General features: G+C 42.3%; 1 protein-coding gene across 1 annotated transcript in view; it reads right to left on the bottom strand.

The window, feature by feature from the left end:
• The window catches only part of COMMD10 (COMM domain containing 10), a 392,963-nt gene that overhangs the window by 297,071 nt on the left and 69,178 nt on the right, over positions 1-26,714 (bottom strand). The window lies entirely within an intron of this gene.

Below are 26,714 nucleotides of genomic sequence, written 5' to 3'. Positions count from 1 at the left end.
TAAGCGCAATTCCACCTGTTTGTTTGTGACGTGTATACTCCGGAACATCATCTTGTTCATTCTCATGAAGTGGCTCCCCTTCTTTGCGTTCCTCTATACATTCCAACCTATCTAACTCAACTTCTGGGGCAAAGGTGTTCCAAGCATCTTCAACAGGGCCGTTTTTTTACAAAATCATCCAAGACTTGTTCCACAATTTTGTTGTGTTGTTCGAATTTCTTTTGGTTGCTGGTAACAATTGCAGACACTGCTCGGATTGCTTCTTCTCCTGGTAAGCTCACACAGGCGCCTTTGTAAAAATCCTGGTGTGTTGGGAACCTTACAGTTTTCAGTGATGACTCTGAACGGTGGGGGAGGTAGAGTTTAAGCAGTCTGCCGTAGTAGTTCTCGGGGTCCTTTTTCTCTGAGAAGCGTGCGTACCTGATGATTGCAGGCTTCCCTCTTGTGCGTTTTTGAATCGTTCCCATTTCATTCAAAAGGCTGACACGCTTGCCGTCTTCCTTTTGCTTGCCATCTTCCTTCTGCTTGCCATAGACAACCCTGTAATGGGATGCAAAGTCTGCCAGACACATGGACTCAAACTCTGGTGTTTCGGGTCTGGCTCTGTATTTGTCGACAAAACTCGTCATCCACACATTAAGAGAATCGGCTGGTTTGTTCTGCAATGCACTGAGCGGGAGACTCATTTTCAGTGCGTTGTCACCAGTTGGCAGAAAAACAACCTCACGTGAGCAAGACTTCATTTTCATCCTGCACGTACGGGCCACAGACTCCTGGGCGCTGACCTCTCTGTGTTTTGAATAAGCCTGAAGAACCTCTTTCATTTCTTCTCGTTCTGTCTCTGTTTCTGGGCTCATTTCTTTGACTATTGTTTTGAGATGGTCACTCAGCTCGCGTTCTGGCTTGGATATATAGGACAACATGTACATGATGCAACCATACTCATCAAGAATGTACTGGATGTCCATGTTGGCATTCCAGGCCGTCAGCAAATGTGGATTGTAGTTGTTCACCCAGCGGTCTTTGACATCTCGCTTCATTACAATCACGCTTGAGGAGGTCAATGCCTCAATGTCCGAGTTGTATTGATTCAAAGTCATATCACACTGTGCCAGTAGCTGTGACATGTCTTCAAGCTGCACTTTCGGGTTATTAAGCAAATCCCAGACTGGTTTCAGTTTGTTTTTGGCTGCTTGTGGTTTCATTGCACAATCTCCTTGTTCTTCTGGAATCGGGTAAGTTATCCTCGTTTTTGTAATAGGTGGCTTTGGAAATCCAAATCTGCATACTCTGTTACCTTTCTTGCACGATTTTGAATGAGATCTGCTGTGCATTTGAAGTTCTGTTACAAATCTGTGAAGTAGGGCCTGTTTGGCTTCATCAGGCAGCTGGCATGAGATGTTATGATCTATAAAGGCACACACCTGGTCATCATTGTCTTGTCCAAATATAGGAGCTCCTGCTACCCAACAGAGACAATGTATATGAGGGCTCCCTCTCGCCTGAAATTCAACCCGGTAAAAGTAATCGATAACTTCACCGATTGGCTGTGCAGGACCCAACAGCAGCTCTCGCATCAGAGCATCAACCCGTTTGTCAAACATGCGCATGGTGGTCACTGGGTTGCCTCGAAGGATGTCACACTTTTCAGCCCAGTCTAGCTCTGCAAAATCCACCTTTTGACCTTGTTGCGCCTTTATTGCCGTGATTACCTCTGGCCATCTGAATTCTGCAGCAGAGAAGGTAAGAAAAAATGTTGGCTTACCCAATTGTCTGACCATGGCTAGCAAATTCTTCAGATTTTTATCCCAATAAGCTGGACTCCCTCTCAGTGGTTGCATGAACCTTGTGGCATCTCGGTTTCGCACCAACCTCTCAACCTCACGCTTGTCCTGTAGCAGCTTGTTGGATATTTTCTGTCCATCCCTGGTATTGGGTTTTCCTTTCCTTAACTGGATGGACATGCTGCTTTTGGCCATGTGTGTTTCTGTGACAAATTGCGCAAAGAAGAGGTAGCTTGTGTCTCTAGCAAAACGAGTATCAACACAAAAAAGCCTTGCATTGAAATACATGCTCGGGGACAGTTTGACTTGTCTTGCCTGGTCCAATGTATTCTGTCCAGTAGGAAACTGAACAGGAAAAGCCATTGCCTCAAGCCTAGGAACTTTAAAGAAGCTGACAGGTGTGTTTCCTTGTGCAGGTGCAATGCTGAATATTCCATCACCGTGTGTCAGTGCTTCCTCTCCAAGGTCAGATGGCTGCAAACAACTGTCTAGGCCAATTCCAGGTCTTAGTAAATCCTTCTCATCCTCAGCATTGGGAGGTTGTTGGTCATGGCCTTCCTGTTGCTCAGAAGCAGCCAGTAAACATGCAGACTCTACCTCTGATGGATCACAATTTTCGATGCGTTCAAGTATCTCCATCATTTCAGTTTCATCACAACTGTCGAGTTCCATCCCATCATCATCATTATCCGCATTATCAGCAGCGATTGTCTCATCCACTCTGATTGAAATGTCACTGTAGTCGGGGTGTGAGTCAATGAGTTTTGACAGACCTGCTACTACATTTCTCATGTTGACATTGTGAAACAGCTGGTGGCCTTTGTAAGTCAGACGTCTTTTCAGCTTCACTCTGTGTAACTGGGATGTGCTGTGCGATCTTGGTAGAGTATTGACCGTGGTTTCCACCTCAGATGGCACACACACTACAGCGCCGTGTATAGCTGCCTGTCGACCTTTGGGAAGTGTGATGATCTTGGCAAATGGCAGTATTTTGGCCAAAAGTTGTCTTTCAAGAACATTCAAATCGCAAAGCTCTGGGGGAATGGGCGCCAGCTCCATGTTGTTAGCCACAGCGATGGATGATTTGTGTCCTGCTTTTAAATGTGAATCACAGTTGTGACAAATCCATTCTTTGGTCCTTTCATCTGGTACGGTGCATTGTTCAGGGCCTTGACAGTGATTGTTGCACACATGGACATATTTCCCTGTCAAACAGGCAGCAACAATGTGTAGATTCGTCTTGTAATTGCTGTGAATGCAATGTTTCACTTGGTTAGGGAAAAGGGTGCGATGACACATCGTGCACACAAAAGTTGGCCCAGCTTTAATGCATTCATGGAAAGTGGATATAGCTGTCTGCATTAGGCTGTTGTCCACTGGTTTACTGCATTCCCGCATGACATGAGTCCATCGTCTATATTTCATTCTTATTTTGAAGGCACATTGCATCTTATGGGTTATGCGAAAGTCTGCTTGAGTGTGACGCTTCAATTTCATGTAACTCATGCAATGTTGCAAGTGACGTTTTCTGAAAGCAGGATCATTATGATATTTTCTGGTGATGTATTGCTTCTGCTTCAAGTTGAAATTGGCATTTGTCGCATATTTTCTGGTGATGTATTGCTTCTGCTTCAAGTTGAAATCGGCATTTGTCGCATATTTTCTGGTGATGTATTGCTTCTGCTTCAGGTTGAAATCGGCATTTGTCGCATATTTTCTGGTGATGTATTGCTTCTTCTTCAAGTTAAAAATGGCATTTGTCGCATATTTGCTGGTTGTGTATTGCTTCTGCTTTAACTTGAAACCTGCATCTGTTAGTAGTGTACAGCTACACAAGTCATCAAACTAACTTTTGACATGTGCCCCGCCCCTTTTTAGTAAACCACGCCCACTGCGCAATATAACCCCGCCCATTGCGCATTGTTGTGTGATCCGCTGTGATGTAATTCCAGTAAAATACAAGTTTAGCAGGCTAAGATTGCCACAAGGCATATGTATGTATATGTGTTTGTAGTATCAGTTAGTTAATTACACGTAGCTAAGATACTGTTATCACTGTACTGACCAGGTGCAGGAATGTAAGAACTGGAATTACGCGTCCCTCTCCTTTGTATCAGATGAGCCACGTGGTTAGACCGGATGGATGAGTTTAGACTCTATTTATTAAATAGGTTAAGGGTATGTGTGGGTGTAGTTAATTGTGGGAGGAGCTACAGTGCTATATAAGGAATGTACTCTATGTATTCAGTACTCAGACTTTGCTGTATTTTGGTGACGCTAGTCCCTCTGAGTCCCGATCGGTGATCCAATAAAGAATCTCTTCCTTCCTGAAGAAACCTGTGTCCATCTCTCTGTGCTTGGCTTCCGTCAGTTTCTCCGGTATCATTTGGTGCATTGGCCGGGAAGCTCATCGTTCAACGGTAGCTGAGAGGCAGAGGCGTGAGACGGTCTATCTTTGCCCACGTTCTCTACGGCTGCACCCCTGAACTTCTGCGTGGACCTCCCTTCGTCTCGGCGCCACTGGTCTGTTGTCCAGGAGATCATCGGCCTCTACGTGAGAAGTGCTGGGGTGTCCCCGTCGATGAGTGTGAACTCAGGTTCAGGAACGAGGAGGTAAGACAACTGCTGTTTTAGACGGCAGGACCCACTAGGGGTATACCGATTGTGCGGTAGGCCCAAAGGGGTTTTGAATCTGTGTATCTGCCCCCTCTGTCGGAGGGAAGGAGCGAAGGCGCACCGCTCGATCGAACGCTCTTTAGTCAGACCGTTTGATTTGGTTAGTCAGGCGGGGTCCTGGTGTAAATAGCCCTAGCCGGACACCGGTGTCTTGTCTAGACTAGCGTTCTAGGGTGTATATTACGTTCGCTAGGTCGGAGGGACCGGGAGACTAAGCGGCGCCTGTGTAAATTCGGTTCGCTAGTTCTCATCCTATCTGGGCTAAGTGGGAAGGCGTGTAAATTTGGAACCCACTAGACTTTTGATAGTGCGACTAAGAGGCGCCTGTGTAAATTCGGTTCTCTAGCTCGCTATATATGTGGTGATTGGGCAGTGTGGCTAACCAAAACGGGTGTATATAGTTTTAGGTAGTCCATTCAAGGTACTGGCCAATAGTTTAGTTGGGAATTGTAAATGTGTTAACGATTGTTTTAGTAAAGTGTATATCTTGTTAGATAGCGCGAGCTCAGCCGTCTAGCGAGAGTGTTAATAGTGTGTTGCTGTATTATAGTGCACGGTACCATAACCCTGTATATTTACTGACATTATATAATAAGTACTAATCATTGTCGTCCATTGCATGTTTAACACCATAACCACTAATAATTGTATTGTGACCTTAACTTGTGCTTTGACCTATGCTAACCGTACTGTAACCGCTATTTGTAAAAGACGATGTTACTGGGGTGTGTTATAGACGGGTAATTCGTATATAGAGAATTATAGCGTGGGTGACTGTATAGTTACGCCAAAGGGCATAATATTGATTATATAGTGACTGGTGTAACAGCTGTGTGTGTACGGGAATTCCCTGAGTGTTTATTGTTATTGTGTACGTTTCACTTGGTAACCGTACCACGTGGTGCTGTTGCCAGAGGAAACGGGTGTGACTGTTGAATAGTACGCGTGTATAGTATTCGTTGTCGACGACGTTCCATTGTTAAGTATGGGTGCGTCGCAGTCAACGATTCCGGATCCCTTAGGTTGTATGGTGAAGAATTTTAAAAAGGGATTTAAAATTTGTGATTTTGGGGTAAAGATGTCTCCTGTGCGTTTAGTTACTTTGTGTACTAGAGAGTGGCCTACTTTGGTTGCGGCATGGCCGCCACGTGGCAGTTTGGATCCAACTCTGGTACAGCGCTTACACGTGGCTGTATCGGGTAGGCCTGAACTTTACGGCCAGTTTCCTTATATTGACTGTTGGAGACAGGCCGTAAATGACTCGCCAAAATGGCTCCAGACATGCCACGAGGAGCAGTGTCGCCTCATGGTAGCTAGGACTTGTTCGTCCACTAGGACCGGTGTTAGGCCCATTTTGGACACGCCCCCTGAGTCCGAGATCCCTTTGCCGCCCCCTTACTTTCCGTTAAGAAGAAGTGACGCAAACGCAGGAAGCCCTGCACCCCTCCCCTCATTACCCTCATCCACTTCCGCTTCCTCCTCCAGTACAGGATCCACCCCCCCTCGTACTAAATCTCCCCTTCCGGAACCAGAACCCACCCCCATTAGAAACGAATATCCTGATTTGGCGCCACTTCAGACTTCCGGTCAAGCTTCATCTAGCTCGACCCGAAGTGTTTTATTTACGACCTTTTCCCAAAACCGACCTCCCACATCCCCATACCCTATCTCTCCCCGACCGGAACCCATGACTGACGCCTCTCTACGTAGCCCCATCCAAACCCGACAGTTGACTGGTGCCCAACAATTAAAGCACTATCAGATGCCTCTTCGTCTGAATCCCGGGTCAGCTTATATCGATGCCGCAGGTCAAATGGCACACGCTGACCCAGTCTTCGTATATGTCCCATTTACCACAACCGATCTTTTAAACTGGAAGACCCATAATTCCTCGTATACTGAGAAACCACAAGCTATGACTGATCTGTTCACCTCAATAGTACAGACGCATAATCTGACATGGGCTGATTGCCAGCAGTTACTAATGACTTTATTTAACAATGAGGAAAGGACAAGAATAAATCAAGCAGCCGTTAAAGCATTAGAGGATAGAGCCCGTGCTTTGAACCAAGCCAATCCAGCAGCATGGGCCGCGACACACTATCCCAACACCGATCCCGATTGGAACGTAAATGGTGCTGATATGGTTCAACTCAGAGCCTATAGAGACGCTATAATTGCTGGCATGAAAGCCGGAGGAAAGAAAGCCATTAACATGTCGAAGACAGTTGAGGTGATCCAGAAAAGCGATGAAGCGCCCAGTGTCTTTTATGACCGATTATTGGAGGCATACCGCTTGTATACCCCCTTTAATCCGGAAGACGCAGACAATTCCCGAATGGTTAACTCCGCCTTTGTCAGCCAAGCATACGGAGATATTAAGCGCAAGCTACAAAAGTTAGAAGGGTTTGCAGGTATGTCCATCACCCAACTAATGGAGGTAGCAAATAAGGTCTATATGAACAGGGATACAGAAAGTAAGAAAGAGGAAGAGCGCAAGATGCGTAAAAAGGCTGATATGCTAGCGGTAGCGATCGCAGGCGTAGATAAACGGGGCCCAGATAGAGGCAATAATAGATGGAGTAGGGAGCCTTTGAGTAGGGATCAATGCGCGTATTGCAAGGAAGAAGGGCATTGGAGGAACGAATGTCCGCAAAGAGAGCAGTACGAGAGAGACCAACCCAGGGCAGGCTACGGAAACTTTAGAGGTAGAGCGAGAGGTAGAGGAGGCCCCGGAGGGAGTAATGGTTATAGAGGGAGTAATGGGAACAGAGGAAGTGTTAGGGAAGACAGGTATATTCCAGCAGCGCAAAGGTCCCGCGATAGAGAAGGTAGGGACTTTGTAGGATTGGCTGACACTGTCATGGAGGACTATTGATACCGACCGGGCTCCATCCCCCTTGGTCGAGCGGAGCCTATGGTCGATGTATCAATAGGGGGGAAAAGGAGTGCGTTCATGATCGACACTGGTGCTGAACATTCAGTGGTGACTAATCTAGTTGCTCCTCCATCTGGAAGGACTATTACTGTGATAGGAGCAACTGGAAGAAGTGCTGAAAAACCGGTTCTTAAAAGTCGACTCTGTACATTGGGAGGCCACGTAGTAAAACACCAATTCCTTTATATGCCTGAATGTCCAGTCCAATTGCTGGGACGTGATATGCTATCAAAATTACAAGCGCAGATTACGTTCCTACCAAATGGAACAACATCCTTAAAGTTTAATGGACCTTCAGGTATTATGACTTTATCCGTACCAAAGGAAGAAGAGTGGCGACTTTATACAGTGTTGACTAGCCAAAACCCTAGGAGTGATGAGACATTGTTTAACATACCAGGAGTTTGGGCAGAGAACAACCCACCAGGACTGGCCCGCAATATTCCACCTATAAAAATTGAACTAAAACTTGGGGTTTATCCAGTAAGCCTAAGACAATACCACATCCCACAGAAGGCTAAGAAGAACATCCAATCCTATCTGGATAAGTTCATACGGTATGGTATCCTAAAATTCTGTACTTCCCCCTGGAACACCCCATTGCTGCCTGTTCAAAAGCCCGGTACAGATGAGTATCGACCTGTACAGGACTTAAGAGCAGTCAATGATGCGGTTGTTAGCATACATCCAGTTGTACCCAATCCATATAACCTGCTTGCTTTAATTCCGGGCGGGGCTACTTACTTCACAGTCTTAGATCTCAAAGATGCCTTCTTTTGCCTCCGAATTGCCGCAGAAAGCCAATGTATTTTCGCTTTCCAATGGGAGAACGCTGTAACGGGCTCAAAACGCCAAATGACTTGGACAAGACTGCCCCAAGGGTTTAAAAATTCACCTACCCTATTTGGTTCAGCTCTAAGTCAAGATCTACTGGATTTCGAGTCTATCCCAGGAGAATGTGTATTGTTACAATATGTAGATGACTTGTTGATAGCAGCAGTTACAAAAGAAAAATGTCAGCAAGCAACGCACGATCTACTACACATTCTCTGGAAGGCAGGATACAAGGTGTCTAGAAAGAAGGCTCAGTTGTGTTTGCCAACTGTCAAGTATCTGGGATTCCATATCTCTGAAGGTCAAAGGATTATGGGGCCAGAGAGAAAAGAAGCTGTCTGCCAAATACCAATACCCAAGAATAGAAGACAAGTGCGAGAATTCTTGGGGGCAGCAGGCTTCTGTAGGATATGGATTCCCAGCTATGCGATACTGGCAAAACCTCTGTACGCAGCCATCAAAGGTACAGAGCATGACCCCTTCTTATGGACCCAAGAACAGCAAACGGCATTTGAAGATGTGAAGAAGGCTTTGATGAGTGCCCCAGCATTAGGTCTACCTGATCACACACGACCATTCTACTTATATGTACACGAGCAAAGAAGAATGGCTGTGGGAGTATTGACACAGTACTTGGGATCATGGCAAAGACCTGTTGCCTACATGTCTAAGCAACTGGATGCAGTGGCCAGCGGACTTCCACCTTGTCTAAGAGCCGTAGCTGCAGCCGCCCTGCTAGTAGCTGAAGCCGATAAACTCACTCTGGGTCAAGAACTTTATGTACGAGTCCCACATGCAGTACAGACGTTGTTGGATTACAAAGGAAATCATTGGTTTAGTAACAGCCGTATGACCAAGTATCAAGCAATGTTGTGTGAAAACCCAAGAGTGCATTTAGAGACTGTAAACACCTTAAATCCAGCTACCCTTTTGCCGCAACCTACTGAAAGTCAACATGATTGTTTGGAAGTAATGGATGAAGTATTTTCAAGTAGACCAGATCTTCGTGATTTTCCCATCCAGAACCCCGATGTTCAATATTACACCGACGGCAGTAGTTATGTGAAAGAAGGGATCCGCTATGCAGGATATGCAGTGACAACAATAGACAAGGTGATAGAAGCTCGGCCACTGGCGAAAGGAACATCAGCACAAAAGGCAGAATTAATAGCACTAACACGAGCGTTACAATTGGCTGAAGGTTTAAGAGTAAATATCTATACGGACTCTAAGTATGCGTTTTTAACCACTCATGCCCACGGAGCTTTGTATAAAGAAAGAGGACTACTGAATTCAGAAGGCAAAGAAATCAAGTACGCAGCTGAAATCCTACAACTATTGGAAGCAGTGTGGGAGCCGAAAGAAGTCGGTATCATACATTGTCGAGCGCATCTGAGAGGAGATGGTGATGTAACCAAGGGAAATCGGATGGCAGATAGTGCAGCTAAGCGTGCTGCTGAATCAGGAAGACAGGAGTATGTGGGGCATATAGCTGCTCTTATACCAACTCCACTGTCCCAATGGACTCCAGTTTATACAGCTCAAGAAGAGGAGTGGTTAAAGACTGAACCGGGAAAGTATTTGGAGAACAAGTGGTATCAGCTAGAAGATGGAAGAATAGTTATACCAGCATCACTAGCAGTAGAAATTGTCCAGAACTATCATAATGGGACACATTCTGGGAGAGACAGTACAGAAGAATCTCTCAGGAAACATTTCTACATACCAAGATTGTCCAACTTGACTCAGGCCATTGTACGTAGATGTGTAACGTGTGCTAAAAATAATGCAAGACAAGGACCAGTAAAGCCACCAGGAGTCCAGTTTATGGGGGGACTCCCCATGTCCGATCTACAAATAGACTTTACAGTAATGCCTAAATCGGGTGGACATCGTTACCTGTTGGTAATTGTGTGCACCTATTCAGGTTGGGTAGAAGCATGTCCTACTCGTACAGAGAAAGCAGGAGAAGTTGTGAGATTCCTGCTACGAGAAATAATACCCCGATATGGACTACCCTGTTCTATAGGATCGGACAATGGTCCAGCTTTTGTTCATCAGTGCCTACAACAACTGACTCATATGCTTGGTATAAAGTGGAGGCTTCATACTGCATATAGACCCCAGAGTTCTGGTAAGGTAGAGAGAATGAATAGAACTATAAAGAACCAGTTGGCTAAAATGTGTCAGGAAACCCAACTTAAGTGGAACGTTCTCTTACCCATAGCTTTATTGCGAATCCGCAGTACCCCTACCAGAAGGATGGGCCTCTCTCCTTTTGAAATCATGTATGGGCGACCACCTCCCGTACTTGGTAACTTAAGGGGGGACTTGAGTCAGTTGGGAGAAGGAATTACCCGGCAGCAGGTTGTAGAGTTGGGTAAGACTATGGAGGAGGTACAGAAATGGGTACAAGATAGATTACCTGTGAATATTTATCCCCCTGTTCATAGTTATCATCCAGGAGATCAAGTGTGGATTAAAGAGTGGAATAATGTACCGTTAGGGCCCAAGTGGAGAGGTCCTTATGTTGTTCTTTTGTCTACCCCTACAGCGATAAAAGTAGCCGAAGTGACTCCGTGGATACATCACTCCAGGGTTAAACCAGCAGCAGTCGATTCTTGGCAAATTACAGCAGATCCAGAGAATCCCTGCAAGATCCGGTTGAAACGCACTACTCAGTCGGAGTAACGAGGAATTATTGTGGATTACAAATTTTATTGTTACAGGTGTGAGTGAGAAGGCCATAATAAAGCCTGTCCGCTTACCAACACATAGTGTATAAGCCAGGAAAGTCTCGAAGGGACACCTGTGAAGACGAGCAGAACTCCATTCCCTGCAGCCCTCACATCCTGGAAGCTGAGGTTCCATCGCACGGACGAAGACTGAGGATGACGGCGAAAGATGTGCTTTTGATTGTGTTTATTTATATGTGTTTTTATATTCAGGAAGGTAGAGGTACCGACACTCCTAGCTGTGAGGTATGCATTAAGACTACGAGAACAGGTAACCATATTTCCCAAATCCTAATTTGGCATTCACAATACGAATGTAAAGGAGAGGTATCAAGATGTAGATACCTAAATATAGACTATAGTGTGTGCCATTTAGGAGTAGGAGAACCTAAGTGCTTCAGTCCAGAGTATCAACCTCGTACAATTTGGTTGACTCTCAGGAATGGAGATCCTCAGGGGACCCTAATTAATAAGACGGTGTTAGAATCCGTACATTCTTCGGGTGTTCTGCTATTTGATGCATGTAAGGCGATATCAAGTGGTAGAAAACCGTGGAATGTATGTGGGGATCTTAGATGGGAGAGGACGTATGGGTCTAATGATAAATATATTTGTCCCAGTAGTAAAAATAAATATGTGAGTCCTAGATGCCCAAATAAAGACTATAACTTTTGTCCATATTGGTCTTGTGTGGGGTGGGCGACTTGGGGACAGACAGTAGATAAAGACATGATAGTGACTAAGTTGCCGACTAGCCCTTATTGTAAGTCTATGGAATGCAACCCAGTCCATATACTTATTAATAACCCCGACAAGTTCCTAGATAAGTATGGAAATTTATTTGGGTTTCAGATATACGGGACGGGTTTAGATCCTGGGACATTATTGTTTATAGGAATAGAGACTGATACGGTATCCTCCCAGACTCATCAAGTATACCATTCCTTTTATGAAGAGATGAGTATAGATAATAAGATCCCCCATAACGCTAAAAACCTGTTCATTGACCTAGCTGAAAGTATTGCCGGTAGTCTTAATGTTACCAACTGCTATGTGTGTGGAGGTACTAACATGGGAGACCAATGGCCTTGGGAAGCAAAGGAGGTAATGTCCGGTTCTGAGGCAGTTGACCAACTAATATCTACACAAGCCGATTATCATTTGAGTGTTAGAGGTAAATCTGAGTGGAGATTAAAGACCTCCATCATAGGTTATGTTTGCATAGCAAGGAAAGGAATAATGTATAATACTTCTGTAGGAGAATTAACTTGTCTAGGGCAAAAAGCTTATGATGATGATACTAAAAATACAACTTGGTGGTCGGCTTCAAATGTCTCAGAACCATCTAACCCGTTTGCTAGATATGCCAGTTTAAAGGATGTGTGGTTTGATTTATCCATCACATCTACCTGGAGAGCCCCAGCAAATTTGTACTGGATCTGTGGTAAGAAAGCCTATTCGGAGTTGCCACAGGACTGGGAAGGGGCATGTGTGTTGGGTATGTTCAAACCATCCTTCTTCTTGTTACCGATTGAAACAGGTGAGACTTTAGGTGTTAAAGTGTATGATGTGAATCATAGGAAGAAAAGGGGACCCCTAGAGATAGGTACCTGGGAAGATAATGAATGGCCTCCCCAGCGTATCATAGATTATTATGGGCCAGCCACGTGGGCAGAAGATGGTACCTTTGGTTATAGAACCCCAATTTATATGCTCAACCGTATTATAAGATTACAGGCGGTGGTTGAGATTATTACTAATGAGACCTCACAAGCACTCAATCTTCTAGCGAAGCATAATACCAGGATGAGGACAGCAGTGTACCAAAATAGATTAGCCTTGGATTACCTTTTGGCAGTAGAGGGAGGTGTATGTGGGAAGTTTAACCTGAGCAATTGCTGTCTTCAAATAGATGACGAAGGGCAAGCAATAGCTGAGCTTACTAGCCATATGGTTAAACTAGTGCATGTGCCTACTCAGGTATGGAAAGGGTACAATCCAAGTAGTTGGTTTGGTAGCTGGTATGAGTGGTTTGGAGGGCTTAAGGCAGTGGTAGGTGGAGTCCTACTGATTTTACTGTTGTGTCTACTCCTACCGTGTCTTATACCCTTAGTAGTTAGGTCTGTGCAAAGCCTGATAGGAAGTATAGCAGAGAGGAAGGCTGCTGCACAGATAATGGCGATATATAAGTATAAGGCTCTAGATCAAGGAGAACCAATGCAGGAAGATGAGTGTTAAAAGATTCACATCATAAGATAAGTTTGGTCTGGTTCATGGTAACCTGAGGTATATGCAAACCAAGGTTAAGTGATGCCTCAAGTAATTGTGAAATATCAGAGGCATCAAAGGGGGGAATGTGATGTAATTCCAGTAAAATACAAGTTTAGCAGGCTAAGATTGCCACAAGGCATATGTATGTATATGTGTTTGTAGTATCAGTTAGTTAATTACACGTAGCTAAGATACTGTTATCACTGTACTGACCAGGTGCAGGAATGTAAGAACTGGAATTACGCGTCCCTCTCCTTTGTATCAGATGAGCCACGTGGTTAGACCGGATGGATGAGTTTAGACTCTATTTATTAAATAGGTTAAGGGTATGTGTGGGTGTAGTTAATTGTGGGAGGAGCTACAGTGCTATATAAGGAATGTACTCTATGTATTCAGTACTCAGACTTTGCTGTATTTTGGTGACGCTAGTCCCTCTGAGTCCCGATCGGTGATCCAATAAAGAATCTCTTCCTTCCTGAAGAAACCTGTGTCCATCTCTCTGTGCTTGGCTTCCGTCAGTTTCTCCGGTATCACCGCCCCTTTTTTGACTAAACCACGCCCATGACACCTTATGGGACCCGCCCCTAATACATTTTTATTTTGTCAGGTGCCCCACCCCTATTTATTAAACCACGCCTGTTGCGCAATATGACCCGCCCATTGCGCGACGCTGTGTGTACCGCCCCTTCTTTACTAAACCATGGCACTAAACCACAACCATGGCACATTACGTCCCCAGTGCTATTTTTGACGTAGTAACGGCCATTTTTATGAGTCCACACACACGGCGTGTTATGACCACGCCCATGATCTTTATTACATATTAGCGAACATTTTAATGAAGTCACATCACGGGGTGTTATAGACACGATACAATGTTCATAGAGTGTGCCACCATATGGTTGTATGAGGTATTGCATTCTTTGATTGGATTTTTTACATTTATTTTTAATTTCATTTAGAGGAGGGATATTGCTGAGTAAAGGGATTGTGTCTGGGCATGTTTTTGAAAGATGTGTCTGGGATCTTTTTTAAAGTATAGAACAAACACAGAGGACAGATTTATATAAATCGGAGAAATAAATAAATGCCAAATTAACTCATATAGCAATGTTTATTAGACAAAAAAAAAGTCAATGCAATATTCACAGGAAAAACAATAATACAATATCCGCAGGAAAAGCTATAATACAATATATGTAGGAAAAGCAATAATCATCAAATGTATTAGTCAGAAAAGCAAGGAATAAACATCACAAATTCAACCAATCAGCAGGATGCTTTAGTATACGTGGGCGCTTCTTAGGTAGCAAATAGCCGTGAGATGTAGTTAATCCCGGGGTGCTAAAAGAAATATTTGGTAACGATTGTCTCTTTTGAAAATGGGGTGTTATGTCCCGAGTCTCACTTGGAAGGCTCTGCAATTTCAATCGTTCCAAATATTGCTGAGTAAAGGGGATGTGTCTGGGCATGTTTTTGAAAGATGTGTCTGGGATATTTTTTGAATGCATAGAACAAACACAGAGGACAGATTTATATAAATCGGAGAAATAAATAAATGCCAAATTAACTTATGTAACAATATTACTAGACACGTGTGGCAATGCAATCAGATCTAAAACCAAAAGTGTTTAGATGAGCAATGACAGACAGATGGCATTTACAACCAAGACAGGGGTTCCCAGGATGACAGCCGTAACAGAATCAACAACTTAAATGTTTTCCTTAAACACATGGGACAGTATGACTATTGACAGACAGCCGGCATTTACAACCCAGGGGTGGGGTCTCATGGTGACAGCTGTAACAAGATAACCAACTGAATAGTATTCTTTAATCATGATGCCCAACAGCAATAATATATCAGCATTAAAATCAATATATTACACACCAAGAGAATCAGGTAGCTACAGCGGTATTGATAAATTCTATAACTCAATTAAAAAACATAACATAAAAAGAGCAGTTGTTAAAGAATGGTTGGCAGATCAGGACACTTACACGTTACACAGGCCAGCAAGACGACGATTTGAACGCAATAAGATTTGCGTCTCTAATATTGACGAACAATGGCAAGCTGATCTTGTCTCAATGATTGACTTTGCTAAGCAAAATGATGGTATAAAATATATACTGACCGTCATAGATGTGCTGTCAAAATATGCATGGGCTGTGGCTTTGAAGAATAAATCAGGAAAAAACGTTGCTGCTGCTTTTCAGAATATTTTCAGGTCGGGACGTGTACCTCAAAAGTTGCAAACAGACAAAGGCAAAGAATTCCTGAACAAGAGTGTAAAAACAGTCCTAAAAAAATGTGAGGTTATACACTTTACAACCAATAATATGGTGAAGGCCGCTATTGTCGAGCGTTTTAACAGAACATTGAAAACTAAAATGTGGCGCTATTTTACAGCACGCAATACATACCGCTATGTAGATGTTCTGGATGATCTGATATATAGCTACAACCACACAGTACACAGAACAATACGGTGCGCTCCTGCAGCGGTGACGCAGAAAAACACACGCACGGTGTGGAAAAACATTTACGGGGAGTATTTCAATCATAAAAGGATTAAACCAGCGCTGAAAATTGGAGACCAAGTCAGGATATCAAAGTATAAAGACATTTTCAGTAAAGGGTATGAGCAGACCTTCACTGATGAAATATTTGTAGTGGACTCATTAAATACCAAAGGTATAAAACCACTCTATATGTTAAAAGATTGTAACGGCGATTTAATTGAGGGATCATTCTACGCTGAAGAAATACAGAAAATACCTCCAAATCACAATCGTATTTACAGAATTGAAAAAGTTTTAAGACAGAAGAGCGACAAAGGTAAAATATTGTACTACGTTAAATGGTTAGGTTACCCAACGTCATTCAATAGTTGGATTGACAAAAAGCAGTTAACCAACCTCTAAACAACAACACGACTATGGAGGATACAGCATTTTACGTAACACTGCCTAGTAACGCATCGCACAAAATATACCCTCAAAACGAAATATCCAATTATACGACAAAACTATCCAAGCCGATTATCTTAAAAGGTGAATGGGAAGTTGGTTTAACAGAAATACAATATCCCCATACATGGAACACTTTTGAAACCGCTGAAGGCTACATATATGTTGGTTTAGCCGGCGGACCCCTAAAACAGCTGAACGTAAAATCAGGGTATTATGATGATGTTCAGAAGCTGGTTCGGAATATTAACAAGATTATTGCCGCGAATAATGATCTGCCGGTGGATATTAAACTGGAATATGACGTTTTGGAGCGCTATGTACATATTGTCGGCCGTGATACATTTATAGCCAGCGACAAATTGACGCATATACTTGGAATTGACTCTAATCATTTTGATAGAACTATTTCAGGAACTATTTGTGCAGATATAAAAAGCAGTTTTTATACCCTGTTTGTATACACAGATATAATAGAGCATCAGCGGGTGGGTGATAGCTTTGTACCGCTGTTACGGTCCGTTGAAATTACAGGTAATAACAATGAGATTATAACTCAGAAGTACATCAAACCGGATTACTTACCAGTAAGTAAGCATCATTTCGATACTATCACAATAGAGATAAAGAACGACCAAAATAGAAACGTCTCATTCAAGTACAGAAAGTCTATCGTTAAGCTTCACTTTCGCCCCCGTCGCAGCGTCTACTACTAGCAAAACAAACATGGTTGCTGTTAAAATCTATGGCGAACCACACATTTACAGTAATTATTATAAGACACAGGCTGGTCAGGGACTGCCGGGATTTCATGGTAGTACGTATATGTACGGTCGTGGTTTAGGGGGCATATTTAGAAGCTTATTCCGGAGAGCCGTACCATTGTTCAGGCGCGGTTTAGAATTGGTGAAACCACACGTGAAAACAGCGGCTAGGAGTATTGCAAAGGATGTTGTGGGTAGAGTTTCAACGGCTGCGATGAATAAAATAGCGGGTGAACCCCAGGACGGCTCTGGTTTAGTATACATAGGTACAAATAATCCTAAAAGGAAACGGAAACGATCAGGAGTATTTCCTGCAAGTACAACGTACACCCGCAACAAAAAGGCTTGCACTCCTGCTAAAAAGAAGAGAAGAGTATCACGAAGGAACGCTAACAACATATTTTGAACAGCTGACATGTCGTTTATCCATACTGCATCCGTAGAATGCGCCAAATCAGAACTGGATCTTTTTGAAATAAAGCCTACTCAGACCAGCATAGAAAAAAGCCTGTATGTGGAAGTACAACCGTTGGCCGCCATTTCGGAAACTTCACCACTCGAATTCTACATAGCAGGAAGCGGTGAACATTATTTCGATTTGAATAACACGCTGTTGTACATTACGTGTAAAATTGTTAAAAATGACAATACGCCGATTGCAGATGGAGCACGAGTGAGTCTAATCAACTACCCGATAGCGACACTGTTTAATCAGCTAGATGTTACACTCGGGGATAGGCTGATATCACAATCTAATAATCTCTACGCTTACCGAGCCTACATTGAAACACTGCTCAATTACAGCGCTGATGCTTTATCAACTCAGTTTACAGCCGGATTATTTTACAAGGATACTGCGGGAAAACATCAAGACAGAGTTTTGGATGGTGACAACACAGGATTTACAAAGCGGGCACATATGACAGCACGCAGTAAAACTGTTGAATTACTTGGACATCTACATAGTGATCTATTTTTTCAGGACAAACTAATACTGAACGGTCTGGATTTGAAAATAAAGCTTACCAGAAATAAAGACACGTTTTGTTTAATGTCCGCAGACGCTGTACCGTATAAACTTCAAATTCTAAATGCATCTCTGTTTGTTAAAAGAGTCCAGATATCCCCGGCAGTGCGAATAGGTCACGCGCAAGGCCTTCTAACAGGCAACGCTAAATATGCCATAGAGCGCGCTAGTATGAAAGTGTTCAGCGTACCCACAGGCAGTCGTGTTTGCAATCAGGAAAATATATTCTTGGGACAGATTCCAAAGCTGGTCATTTTAGCATTTGTCGACAATGAAGCTTTTTCAGGCGCTTATGACAGAAATCCCTTGTGTTTCAAACACCATAATGTGAATTTTGCGGCACTCTATCTGGATGGTGAACAAATACCTGCAAAGCCTTTTCAACCTGATTTTGAACATTCTAACGCAGTGCGTGAATATATGTCATTTTTATTATTGGCACAGAAGAATTGTGGTGATTCTGGAATTATAATTAACAGAGAAGAATTTGTGGCCGGATATACATTATTCGCCTTTGATCTATCACCTGATCAGGAATGCAGTAGCCATTTTTCACTCATTCGTAGCGGTAACCTAAGGGCGGAAATACGTTTTTCGAGGGCCCTGGAACGCACTGTAAATTTGCTTGTCTATGGACTGTTTGAAAACATTATTGAAATTAATCAAAGACGGGAGGTTCTTTATGATTTTCTCTAAAACCTAACCATGAACACCTTAGAAATAACGCATATTTTACGCAGCGACCCATATTCCAGAGGTATATTCGTTGGTGTGTTCCCGTGCGATTTACTACCAACCTCTAAACTGGACAGCGTACCAGCGGCATTCATTATAAATACGGATCCACATACATTATCCGGGGAGCACTGGCTGGCTGTTTATATTGATGATAAGAGACAGGGATATTTTTTTGATTCTTACGGACTAGCACCGACAAGTGAAATATTCCCTAAAGAAATACTGATTTTTTTAAAAAGAAATGTTAAACAGATATTCTTTCAAAATGTTCAGTTGCAAAGTACTCTGTCTACAGTGTGTGGGGAGTTCTGTATTTTTTTTATTCATCATATGTGTAAAGGGATTGCTTTTAAAGAGCTTTTAAGCCATTTCACAAGTGAATTAAAACAAAATGATCGTTTAGTATCCCGTTTTGTGTGGCAATATATGCGTGGGTTAAAAAATAGACGTGTTCATAGCGTTCATGTACAGAGATGTACGGCGTGTTATCGTCATTAATATCTTGTTATGATTTTTCTTGATCTCAATAAAATCAGTTTTGTCTGTTACAATTAGTATGTATATATTTATTACTGATGACCCTCATGCACCTGTCTGACCACATCACAATGACCCTCATGCACCTGTCTGTCCACATTTACACAATGACCATCATACACCTGCCCGAACCCATCAAGAAAACACAAAAAAAAAAAAAAAAAAAAAAAAGGTATAAAAAGACATGGCTCAAGACTAGGGGTCATAAGGCATCTCCTGGTTACAACTACATAATGAATACCCAAGACACAGATATGGTAAGTAATTCTAAATCATCATTCTTTTATATTTAAAATTGTATGTTTTTTAAAATATGAACGTCTATGGGATTGTTTTATTTCTAACTGTAGGGGACTGTAGTATAGACTGTATGCCATTTGTATTTGTTTTTATTTTCAACAACGTAGGGGTCTATTATATAGAGTCTGCACTGTTTGTTTCCGCGTCTTTCTGTTCTAAAATGTTACGTACTGAACATAGTTAGTAATGTTTTTAATGTATGCAAAATCCTTATCTATGCATTTGCGGGGGTGTTATGCTGTGCTTCTCCGTGCATGTTATAGCATAACATTTTTTTAAGTATGCTGTGATGCTACAGCATCAATGGGATTGTTTTATGTCTAACTATAAGGGTCTGTAGTATAGACTGTGTGCCTTATGTTTTTTGCGTTTTATTTTTAACAACGTAAGGGGCTATTATATAGAGTCTGCATTGCTTGTTTCCGTGTCTCTGTGTTCTAAAACGTTACGTACTGAACATAGGTCTAACTCTTGTTTAGACACTAAGTACTTTTTCTCAGCATGGGCCATTAACGGTTAGTCAAAAGACCGGTCAGCAGAGGTATAGCAAATCCCAACAGAGAGCCAATAAATCCTCCAGACTGTTTAACCAACTGCTTCTTCTTACTAAAAGACACCTTTTTGTTGCTCAGTGCTTTTATATTTTTTCGCCACTTTTTTAGCTTTTCTACTTGTTGTTGTGATAAAGGTATCTTACCTTTAAGGGTATTAAGAGCAATTTCACATATAGCCGTGACTAAATCATGAGATGCGGAGCATAAAATATATTTTTTCTGTGATGGCGAGGCACTTATTAGACTTTGTAAAGCCAACCAATTGCGACGTATACGCATAGACATCCTTACAGGCTCTGAGATTCGGCAGGGAATGACCTGTTAATGGTATGTTATCGGCTTTTAGAGGGCTGTTTGTTATAAGTATATGCCGAGGGAAGGTCGGGTGGGAAGAGACCAGTTCTTAAGCGGTACTCTTCGAGGGTTGTAGATCTTAAATCTACAAGTAGATAACCATAAGATTTGCGTGTGGCATCTTCAAAAGCATCTAGAAAAAAATGTGATTTACCGGGGTACATTTGGCGGGCCAGAGTAGTGATTTGCAGTTTATCTCTTGGGTTCTTAAAAAGTACCATATATTTAGTGTTTAAAGCTATAGTACGACTTTTTTTACCTTGACAAAACACATTCTGCACCAGATACATAATACTCAGATTTCTGTGGTGCACATACTTGGTAAATGCTTTCTCAATTTCTGAACTCTCACTAGCAGCCTCCATTAAGTCATCAACAATAGTCAAATTTACTCTGTTAGGGGGAAACAAATTATCGTCATTAAATGTTGTGGGTAAACCCTCTATAAAACGAATATTTGGGGTTGTGAGTAATAATTCATCATAAAGCACTTGCCAGCAGGCATAAAACCAAACAATGTTATCAGGAGTGTGCGACATTAATGTGGTAGCATTCTGTAAAACCTGTTTGACAAAATAACTTTTCCCTGAATTAGAAGGGCCGGCCAATATGCATGAAAAAGGATGTTGTAAACGAGTGTCCATGGTGAATGGTTAGTAACCAAATGGGAGAGTGGTAAAGTTGTCGACCAAATATCTTTTTGTATAAACACACTTTTGTGTTTTCTGTAGTGGTCGCGTCTCTATCTGCCAAAGGAGTTTATTTCTGACAATTGAGGTCTGTCGTACCACTATTCTTTTCTGTTCATCAGGGTCTGAGTGCAAGGGGTAGTCCAACACCAGGTCTTTTAAACTGTCAAAGTTAATCAACTGGGCATTACTGGCATGAAGCGTTATGCCTTTCACCTTTAGAGATGTTTTATCCGTCGATAGTTTGTAACCATAAGTCTTGGGCCCTGCAGATACAAACTCTGTAATGTGTGTGTCACAGGGTATTTCACTAGTCAGCTCGCCTAGATAGTCCCCTAGAGGTGGATTCCAGTCACCCGCTGTACTAACAAAAATAACAGAGTCAGTGTCGTGGTAGAGACATCTCTCATTAAGACGGTCTAAAACATTATACAGTTCAAGTCGTGCATAGGCGGTGGTAAAACATGCAATAAATATATTGGTATTGCGAGACGGACTGTGACAGCCCTGGGCGTACTTCCAACTGAGCATGGCTGTGTCATCATTTATGAATGACAGAGAAGACACCTCATATTCAGGTAAAAATACATACCCAAAAAGCTTGTCAGGATCAGATACAAGACTTGTGGTTTGCAAATTAGGTTTCTGACCAAATTTGCCCCATAAAGAATTAAGAAACAATTTGGCAATCTGTCTTTTTGCAGGGTTTACTTCTATTTTCTCTGGTCTTAACAAAATACCCTCTTTAGCGTAATAAGCATCGATGTATTGGCGTCTTTTTTCATCAGTCGTACACCATTCAGGGTAACCTGAGGATTCCTGTTTATCCCTAAGGTGCACCTTTATATACTTTTCAAATAACGTATCGGAAGAGTAAGGAAAGTGCCAAATCTCAAAGATTTTTCCCAACCTGTAGCCCTTAATCAGGGCTTGTTGTATTTCAATAGTGCACCAAGTACCTGTCAAAGATCGTTCCTCCTCATTATGTTCACAATGTGTTGTTTGGTTATTGGCTGTGCATGTGCGACATAATGGGAACATAAGTTTGCCATTCATTTTAACCGGTAGAACAGGGAAAAATAAACCTCGGGGTGGGTACACTGTTACTTTAGCAAGGCCAAAATAGTGTTCAAAAGGCTGAAAATTATCATAAACGATTACCGGGTGACCCGTGGGATATAATTTTGTTTTGTTGACGTAAGGGTATAGACTGGTAAAATCATAATAGTGTATGCTCTCACCTGGGGCCGCTTTGTGGTACAATTTGATTGCGTTTGTGCGGCCCCCATAAAGGGCATCACGAGGCTCCAGCGGTTGTGGAAAATCTTTATCGATAAGAAAAGCCTGTAGATCCTTGTCAGTTTCTAACAGGTTTGACCAATCATGTTCCCACATCTCACGGACCACATAACCCAGCATTTTTAGAAAATGGGTTTTAACATTGGTTTTGTGGTGTAATTGTGCATAGGTAGTCTTTGTAACTGTGTTAAATGCCTTTTCATTAAAACAAACTGGGCAACCGTGGTAGAAACAACCCTGAAATTCAAAAGCTGTATGCTGGCCATCAATCAGAGCGTACCCATCCAAAAAATAGTTACCAACAGCCCTTTCACCACCCTGTAGAGCGTGCTGAATAGTGATCCCCTCTTTGTGGGCAACATACATTAACCACTGTATAGACTTTGTTGAGAAACGTTTCTGATTTGCATGGTAATTGTCAGAGGGTAAAATTGCTATGGTATTTTTCGGTAAAAACTTAAATCTGTACATGGCCATGCACACAGACGCTAATGTAGTGAGTTGGAAAGGGTCAATATCATTAATGACGGTTTCAGGACCGTCGGGGCCCATAATAGTTTTTACCTTCTTGGTCATCTCCATCACACTTTCTCTGTAGCAGACACAGGCCTGTTTCAAGATTTTAACATCATCTATACAGTATTTTTTAAGTTCATCTTGAAAATTGAACTGGCAATGTTGGTTCTCTTGATACCAGACCATAAACTCCTTTTTATCATCACACATCATTTGGTCATAACCATAATAGTCTACCGAAGGCATAGGGCCAATATAGGACTGATTCTGGGATGTGTTAAAAAAGTGTGGAAAATATCCTTTACAGCCGACGAACCCCAGGGCCTTTGGCAATTTACTTAGTTTCATGGGGAGAAAATTTAAAGAATCGATAAATCTGATACCTAGATCAGCGACAGTCACACAAAGTAATTTACCACCTTGCGCCAACAACTCGATAGCTATTTTCTCCTTAAGAAGTTGATTCACCACAAAGTAAGAGTCATACCTACCTGCATTATGCGCTATGAATGTGTAGCTACTAAAGGGTTTGTTTATAAATGTTATTACAAACTCCTCTAGGCACGATGTACCCTCAAACTCCCAGCACTTATCCCCTACTAACTCTGAAGCATAGATATAGTTGGGGATATGTACACCGGTCTCCTGCATACATTCAAAGTCATAAAAAATGTATTTGTTAGTAGGGTCTTCTGGGGTGTATCTTCTCATATAACAAACATGGCCATCAAGCGTGACTACAGTGTCATAGCAAACCTGACATTGGAAACCTTTACACTTATGCTCGGCCATTACAGTGTTGAGAAAAAGTACTTAGTGTCTAAACAAGAGTTAGACCTAATACAGCGAACCACTCAGAGCTCTGAGGCCTCTCGTGAGTCTGTCACTCAGAACCTAGATAATGAGATTATGTCTATTCTTCAAAATAGAGGTGTGTCGGATGATGAGAAGATAAAGAGGTATACCACTATATTGCATAAATACTTGGTACGTGCTAAACAGAGTGAAAGCGAAAAGTTGGGTTTGACACTTTTCTTACCTCCTGGAGAATCCTCAGTACCAAACACCCCTGTAGCACATCCTCATGCTGCTGGAGTCTCTGATGTTTCAGACGCTGTATTTCATGAAGTTGTTAATAATGTAAATGTCCGCTATAAAAAAAATGCTGAATTGTTGTTGAGTAGAATGTCTCAATTTAAGCACATTACCGCTTGGAATGATAAGGGTGAATTTGTTTATAAAAACACTGTTGTACCGGGATCCAGCATACTCGATTTGGTACGTAGTGTTACCCAGAGTCACAATGTTACGGTACGTAAATTACCTCTGGGCTGGGATACTTTTCTTCAGGCTATGGCTGACCTGAACATACCTTCTACAGTTGTGGGCAACACATCAAATAGAGACTATTTGGAACGATTGAAATTGCAGAGCCTTCCAAGTGAGACTCGGGACATAACACCCCATTTTCAAAAGAGACAATCGTTACCAAATATTTCTTTTAGCACCCCGGGATTAACTACATCTCACGGCTATTTGCTACCTAAGAAGCGCCCACGTATACTAAAGCATCCTACTGATTGGTTGAATTTGTGATGTTTATTCCTTGCTTTTCTGACTAATACATTTGATGATTATTGCTTTTCCTACATATATTGTATTATAGCTTTTCCTGCGGATATTGTATTATTGTTTTTCCTGTGAATATTGCATTGACTTTTTTTTTGTCTAATAAACATTGCTATATGAGTTAATTTGGCATTTATTTATTTCTCCGATTTATATAAATCTGTCCTCTGTGTTTGTTCTATACTTTAAAAAAGATCCCAGACACATCTTTCAAAAACATGCCCAGACACAATCCCTTTACTCAGCAATATCCCTCCTCTAAATGAAATTAAAAATAAATGTAAAAAATCCAATCAAAGAATGCAATACCTCATACAACCATATGGTGGCACACTCTATGAACATTGTATCGTGTCTATAACACCCCGTGATGTGACTTCATTAAAATGTTCGCTAATATGTAATAAAGATCATGGGCGTGGTCATAACACGCCGTGTGTGTGGACTCATAAAAATGGCCGTTACTACGTCAAAAATAGCACTGGGGACGTAATGTGCCATGGTTGTGGTTTAGTGCCATGGTTTAGTAAAGAAGGGGCGGTACACACAGCGTCGCGCAATGGGCGGGTCATATTGCGCAACAGGCGTGGTTTAATAAATAGGGGTGGGGCACCTGACAAAATAAAAATGTATTAGGGGCGGGTCCCATAAGGTGTCATGGGCGTGGTTTAGTCAAAAAAGGGGCGGATCACACAACAATGCGCAATGGGCGGGGTTATATTGCGCAGTGGGCGTGGTTTACTAAAAAGGGGCAGGGCACCTGTCAAAAGTTAGTTTGATGACTTGTGTAGCTGTACACTACTTCTGTTGCATATTTTCTGGTGATGTATTGCTTCTTCTTCAAGTTAAAATTGGAATCTGTCGCATATTTGCTAGTTGTGATTGCTTCTGCTTCAAGTTGAAATTGGCATCTGTCGCATATTTGCGAATGATATATTGCTTCTGCTTCAACTTAAAATCAGCATCTGCATCAGCGTCTTCAGTTTTTGTTGTTGCTGTGCATTTAATTTGGAAAATGCCTTACTGTCCTTCCATATGCCCTGTGAGGATTTTGCATCAAGTGACCTTGGAGAATGCTTGCTGGCTGGGAATCCAGTGTGTGTTGCATCTTTGGTCATCTGTGTCACTTTGTTCTCCACATGCTTTCCATTATGTGGTTTGTCAAATTGCACCAGTGGGGACAGCAAACCATCTGACAGACGTCTTGCACGATGAAATGAGACTGGCATGAAGTCATACTGCAGTCCATCAATAGGGCCTCTGGTGTCTGTAAGGAGCAATTCATACAAATTATAAATCCTTGCCCCCATATCACTCAAATGTGTAAAAGTGATCATAACAGCTTTTCCTTTTCCAGCGGCAGGAAGTCCATCCTTATTTCGAATATGAGAATCAAACAGTCCATATCTCCCAGACTTGTCTCTGAACAATGCAATGCAATATGGCACTACTATAAAAAGTGCATGTGTAACATCTGCATTGAGGCACTGTAGTCTTGTGGAGAGGTCAACAAACCAACCTTGGTTGTCACAGTCTACCGTGGCTCTCACACATCCCGATAACACTGGAGATTTAACAACGTTATACTCATATTTTTCAGTGTTGACTCTGAGGGGCACTTCTTCCATTGTCAAGTGTTGGTGCTGATAGACATTTCTTCGTTTTAACTGTTGTATTGTTGTGCCATACAAGCTGTTGCCCTTCTTCAGTATTTGATCAAGATCATCCTTCCTCACATCATCAAGCTCACTGTGGTATGCCAAAAATGTCAGAGCCATGCATGTACACTGTTTGTTCCTTAAACTTCCATAGCCATGATGACCCTGATGAAATGATGCCTGCACAGATATCTCACTTGGTACGCATGGTTCTTGCATGCCATGGTTTTCAGAAGTGGCCATCACACTGTCAGTGTGCTCTTGAACTTGACACTTAGTTGAACATGGGAATGACACCACAGGTTCACTATGTACCTCCTTGGCACATGCACTTTCACAAACCTCCATTTCCACTATGCTGCTGTGGGGCTCCGGATCCCAAAAACGTGGGTCTGAAAGGTGCAGTTTAGTCCAGCGTATCTTTGCAGCTTTAGATCT

The sequence above is a fragment of the Pelobates fuscus genome, chromosome 5 (assembly GCF_036172605.1).
Source record: "Pelobates fuscus isolate aPelFus1 chromosome 5, aPelFus1.pri, whole genome shotgun sequence".
In the NCBI taxonomy this organism is placed as follows: Eukaryota; Metazoa; Chordata; class Amphibia; order Anura; family Pelobatidae; genus Pelobates; species Pelobates fuscus.
This window is presented reverse-complemented; position numbering and strand designations above follow the sequence as displayed.